The sequence below is a fragment of the Emydura macquarii genome, unplaced genomic scaffold, assembly GCF_026122565.2.
Source record: "Emydura macquarii macquarii isolate MOO-44397 ecotype Brisbane River unplaced genomic scaffold, CSIRO-AGI_Emac_v2 contig_2308, whole genome shotgun sequence".
Classification (NCBI taxonomy): domain Eukaryota; kingdom Metazoa; phylum Chordata; order Testudines; family Chelidae; genus Emydura; species Emydura macquarii.
In genome coordinates this window covers 1,215,626-1,220,542 of record NW_027132445.1, presented here as the reverse complement: position 1 = coordinate 1,220,542, position 4,917 = coordinate 1,215,626, and the positions used below count along the sequence as shown (strand labels likewise).

General features: G+C 39.1%; 1 long non-coding RNA gene across 1 annotated transcript; it reads left to right on the top strand.

Annotated features, from left to right (window-relative positions):
• On the top strand, positions 1-990 carry LOC137161485 (uncharacterized). Its single transcript, XR_010922089.1, has 2 exons — positions 1-556; positions 636-990. It is a non-coding gene; the product is annotated as an uncharacterized lncRNA (long non-coding RNA).
• Positions 991-4,917: the final 3,927 nt, after the last annotated feature.

Sequence of the window (4,917 nt, the reverse complement as noted above, 5' to 3'; positions counted from 1 at the left end):
TAACTATCATCTTTCTTCCTGCAATTATTGCAGTTCTAAAAATTAAGTGATTCAAAGCCATTCTTTATTTTCCAACAAGCAAACTACGAAACTGGATATCTTTCAATCCATGAGTTTTAAAGGGCTTATTTGCCATAATTTGAAACTCTAATGAAGATCTTGCTACAACTACTTCTCTTTGATCAGTAAGATTCAACTCCAACCATTAAGTGGAAAACCTAGATAAGTATCCTTTCAGCCTCTTCATTGCCACCACCTGGCAAGTCATTGCTATGTAACTCACTTGGAGAACTCCTATTGGGTACCTCACTTGGTGAGCTAATAGGTATTTCTTACAAACAACAGGAAGAAGGCCTGGGGCTCATGCAGTATCTGATTCATGACTTAGTGACTGCTCTAGTGAAAGTTCAATTCCTTTCATTAGGCCAATTTCCTATTCTCTTACAGCACAGTCTTATCTAGTACAATGAAGCAAACCTTATCAGACCTGTTTTCCATAGCCTACAATGAGATGGAGGAGAAAAGAGGAGACATGCAAGACATCAGTGAGCTCAAGGTACACATGAAACATCCCACCACTCAAACAGAATCATTAAACCCTCTTGTTCTTAAATGCCATGATACACTCTCCCCAGGTACTTCCAATTAAACAGATTGAAGGGGCTCTGTTCTACCAGTGACAACAAGACAACTGAATTAAACGATGGAGAGAATGAAATCTGTTGCACAGGGGGATGCTTCTGAGAGACCAGGACTGACAAAATGACTTAGGGGGGCAGAACTTGTCAGTGGCACAGTCTCTCGATGACTCAGCACAGATAACAAAGCTTGATGGCTTTGTCTCAGATGGAGAAGATGAATCAGTGAGGAATGCAGCTGACAATAAAAGCAGTCACTGAAAATGCTGCCATGCCCCCAAACACAGACAGGCCAATGCCCATAGTAGCATATTTTAACAGAGTAAGAGAGATGACAGGCACTTAGTAAAAATGTCAGTATGTGCAAGCAGCATAGTTAATGCTATCACACACAGTGTGGTTAGTATGAATTTTATTTAAAAGAATTGCAGGGTAAATCAATTAGAAAATTACAATTTACAAAGGGACCTACATAACAGAAAAACAGTCTGCCATTTTCATAGTCCTATAGAAGCAATTGGAAGTACCTACAATAAAAGATTGGCCATTATGTAGTCTTTTAGGGATTTGCTAATACTGGTTTGTAAAATACTTCTTATTGCGATTGAAGCTGAAGGGCAGTTAGTAGTTTTCCTTTCAGGAAAATGAAGGGCATCTCTTTCTGTGTCTCTACCAATTGCTTGGAGAATAAAAATCAACATTGCACTGGTTTGAAGGCAAAGCTTAAATCTAGATGAAATAGAAGAAAGGACTTACTACACTACAGGTCTAATCCTGTAAACACAGGCACGGAAGTAGTTCCAATGGCCCTACTAACATCCCTCAGTGATTGCAGGATTGAGCCTCTAGAAGGTGTTTCAAGAGCTAGGACATGTAAGAGTTAAGTTTCTAAAAGCAATGATAAGTTGCATGTTCTTCTATGTTTTATTTAGGATATAATATTTACCCATTTACAGTTCAAATGAGATTGATGAGGTGTAGGACCACATTCTGATATCCTTACTCATGTTGCTAGTACCTTACTGGATGAGCAGCCCCATTCATATTAATGGGACTATTCAAGGAGGAAGGCAGTACTCAATGTGAATAATGATTAGGGTGACCAGATGTCCTGATTGTATAGGGACAGTCCCAATGTTCGGGGCTTTGTCTTATATAAGCGCCTATTACCTACCCCTCATGCCCTGTCCTGATTTTTTACACTTGCTATCTGGTCACCCTGATAAAGATGGAAGAATTTAGCAATAAATGAACTACAGCTGGGTAGAATTTTCATGTGAAACCTTTTTCTAACAAAAGCATTTTGACTCAATACAATTTGCCATTTTCTTGCAATTTTTTAAAATACATTTTTAAAAAGCTCAAAAAAAATGAAATATTTGTGTTTGACCTGAAATTTCTTTTCTTTCAACTTTTTCAGTTCAGCCACCAAATTAAAAAAAAAAAAAAGGTCAGTTATTTCCACAGGTCTAAAATGATCTGATGTAAACTGTAGAATATATTTAGAAAGTCCTCAGTACTTACATGCAAAGCTAAATAGTGTTTAACTTGGAAACACACCAAGTTCAGATAGTTAAGTACCATGTTTTCTTTTAGGCTTGTACATGACTATAAGAAATATAAAAAATATCTCTTAAATTACTGTACCAAGACTTTCTTTTTTCATGTAATTAATTGCCTGTGAAAGGTGGTGGATAAGAAAAAGAAAGAAAGAAAATGTAGAAATGTGTGTGATAGTCAAAAGGAGTTTTGATAAAACATGTTGTTCAAGTTCCCTTGAAGTCAAAGAAGCCATGGTGATTTTCCCCAGTTTGGGTTCCAAACCCCCATATTTTATGTATTTGTCCAAATGTGTCAGAAGCAGTTTAACTTAAAGATTTGTGTGACCTTATAATATATTACTACCTGATTATATTAATCTCTTAAATGCTTTGAGTAGTTGTGAAGGACCAGGGTGTAGGCAGTCTAGCCTAGCACTCACAGTTGGGATGGTGTTACCAAATCAAGGACAACCACAAGTCAATAGTCAGCAAGAAGGGATCAGAGTAATCACTAAAGCCAGGATCAATAGGCAAGAATCATGTCAGAGATCCGCAATAGCTACCAGGATGGAATCAGGGTCAGAAACTGGAGAGCAGAAAACAAGGTGAGATCTGGCATCCAGGTGTCTGTATGGTAGTCCAACCAACTTCCTGGGCTACCCTCCAGGGTTAAATAATGAGCATGGGACAATCAGAAGGCCACAGGGTGCTGTTGTGCTGGACCCTTTGGGTGGTACTTCCTATGGTTTCTAATCTCCAGCATGCTCCTTAGAAATAGTTCTGCATAGTATCCCAAGGCTACTGTGGGGCTATCAGTTGACCAAGGCTCTGCAGACCAAGGTTCTAATCTTCTGGATTCTTATAGTGATCACCCCTAAAGGACTCCCTTATGGGGCCTAATGCTGGTATCATTTTCTTGTAAGGATACTAATAAGCTTGAAAGTGCTCAACAATTTCTAGAATCAAGCCTTAGGAGCTGCTCCTGCTCCTGCTGAATATTTTAATAGCAGCAGGACTGGGCCATAAAATGGAGAAATAGAGGTTGTTCTACCAAATTCCCTGGTGGTTCATGGTACCTCAATAGGACAGAGAGGAGACAGGCTTTTGGTTCTACAGCCCTATGCATCAACCAGCAGAGCTGTTCAGCCACCTGAAGGCAGCATAAGCTATACCCACTGAAGGAGTGTCGCACGGTGCCTGGGACCCCCTGGAGATATTCTTCTTCTCTGAAGCATATATCCTGGGGTTCAGCCTTAGAAGGGGTACCACACTACCCCTTACTAAGTAAAGGCTGTATGCAATTTGCACCAACAATACCTGAATTATCAAACTGGCCTTGACATAAGGAATATAAAAGGAAACTACTTCCCACGGAAGGTAAAGTCATGAAGATACCTAGAGAAAGTGAAGAGAAAAACAAAATCTGTGGAGTTAGAGATTTTGTAGAAGAAAAGGGGAGGGGGGGGAAGAGGGAGCTAATGTATACTCCCATCTGTTTTATCACAGAAATGTAAAGCTGGAAAGGACCTTGGGAGGTCGTCAAGTCCAACCCCCTGTCGTGAGGCAGGACCAAGTAAACCAAGACCCATTACTTCCTGTCCTACCTTCAGTGGTCAGGGAGAGCAAATGATCACCATGCTCTTTATAACAGCCCTTATCATATTTGAAAAGTGTTGTCAAGTCCCCCCCTCAGCCATCTTTTCTCAAGACTAAACATGCCCAGTTTTTTAACATTTCCTCATAGGTCAGCTTTTCTACATCTTTTATCATTTTTGTTGCTGTCCTCTGGACTCTCTCCTGTTTGTCCACATCTTTGTTAATGCAAGGCTTCTAAACCTGGATACAGGATTGCAGCTGAGGCCTCTTCAGTGCTGAGTACAGATGGACAATTACTTCTCTGTTTTACATAGGACTCTCCTGTTAATACACACCAGAGTGATATTCACCTTTTTCGTAGTTGCATCACATTGTTGATTCATGTTCAATTTATGATCACCTATAATCCCCAGATCTTTTTCAGCAGTACTACTACCTAGCCAGTTATTCCCCATTTTGTAGTTGTGCATTTGATTTTTCCTTTTTAAGTGAAGTACTTTATGAGTGCTGTACATATGATCTCATTGGTAATGGATCGATGCTTCCTGTGGTGCTTGGGGCATGATAGCTGTGATATCTACATATAGATAATACTTTCTGTAGTTATTGATAATGCAGTGTGCTTTTGTTTTCTCTCATATTGAACTGGAGCTATATCTGTTTCTTAAATTTCTAAAAATTAATCATTTTATAACCACCTCACGGTTTGACTGATGACTACATATTACAGTATTTATCACCTGTTGGTGATCCAATTTTTTCATTGTTTTAAAGGAGTTGGGTTGTGGAAGACTCAGTCCCAATGCTGCCTATACTTTCTACCCAGAGCACTGCTTGCTACTCTGAGTAGTTCCAATGAAATCAGTAGAGTTGTGAGAATAATTGATTTTTTTGGTCCAGGAGCCAAAATGGAGTGGGGGAAGGGAATCATTTCATTTTGAACAGTAGTTTTTTTGTTGTTGTTTTTTTTTATGAAAACAGGCAACCCCTAATTTTTTTGTTCTGGATTGAGAAACACAGAACTAAACAAATCATTTGCATACTTTTGTTTAGTTTCTGGGGTGTTTTTCCATCAAGACCTTTTTTGTGGTGTTTTTGTTTTTTGTTTCATCGTAAAGTGTTTTTCACGCTTTTAGTGTGTT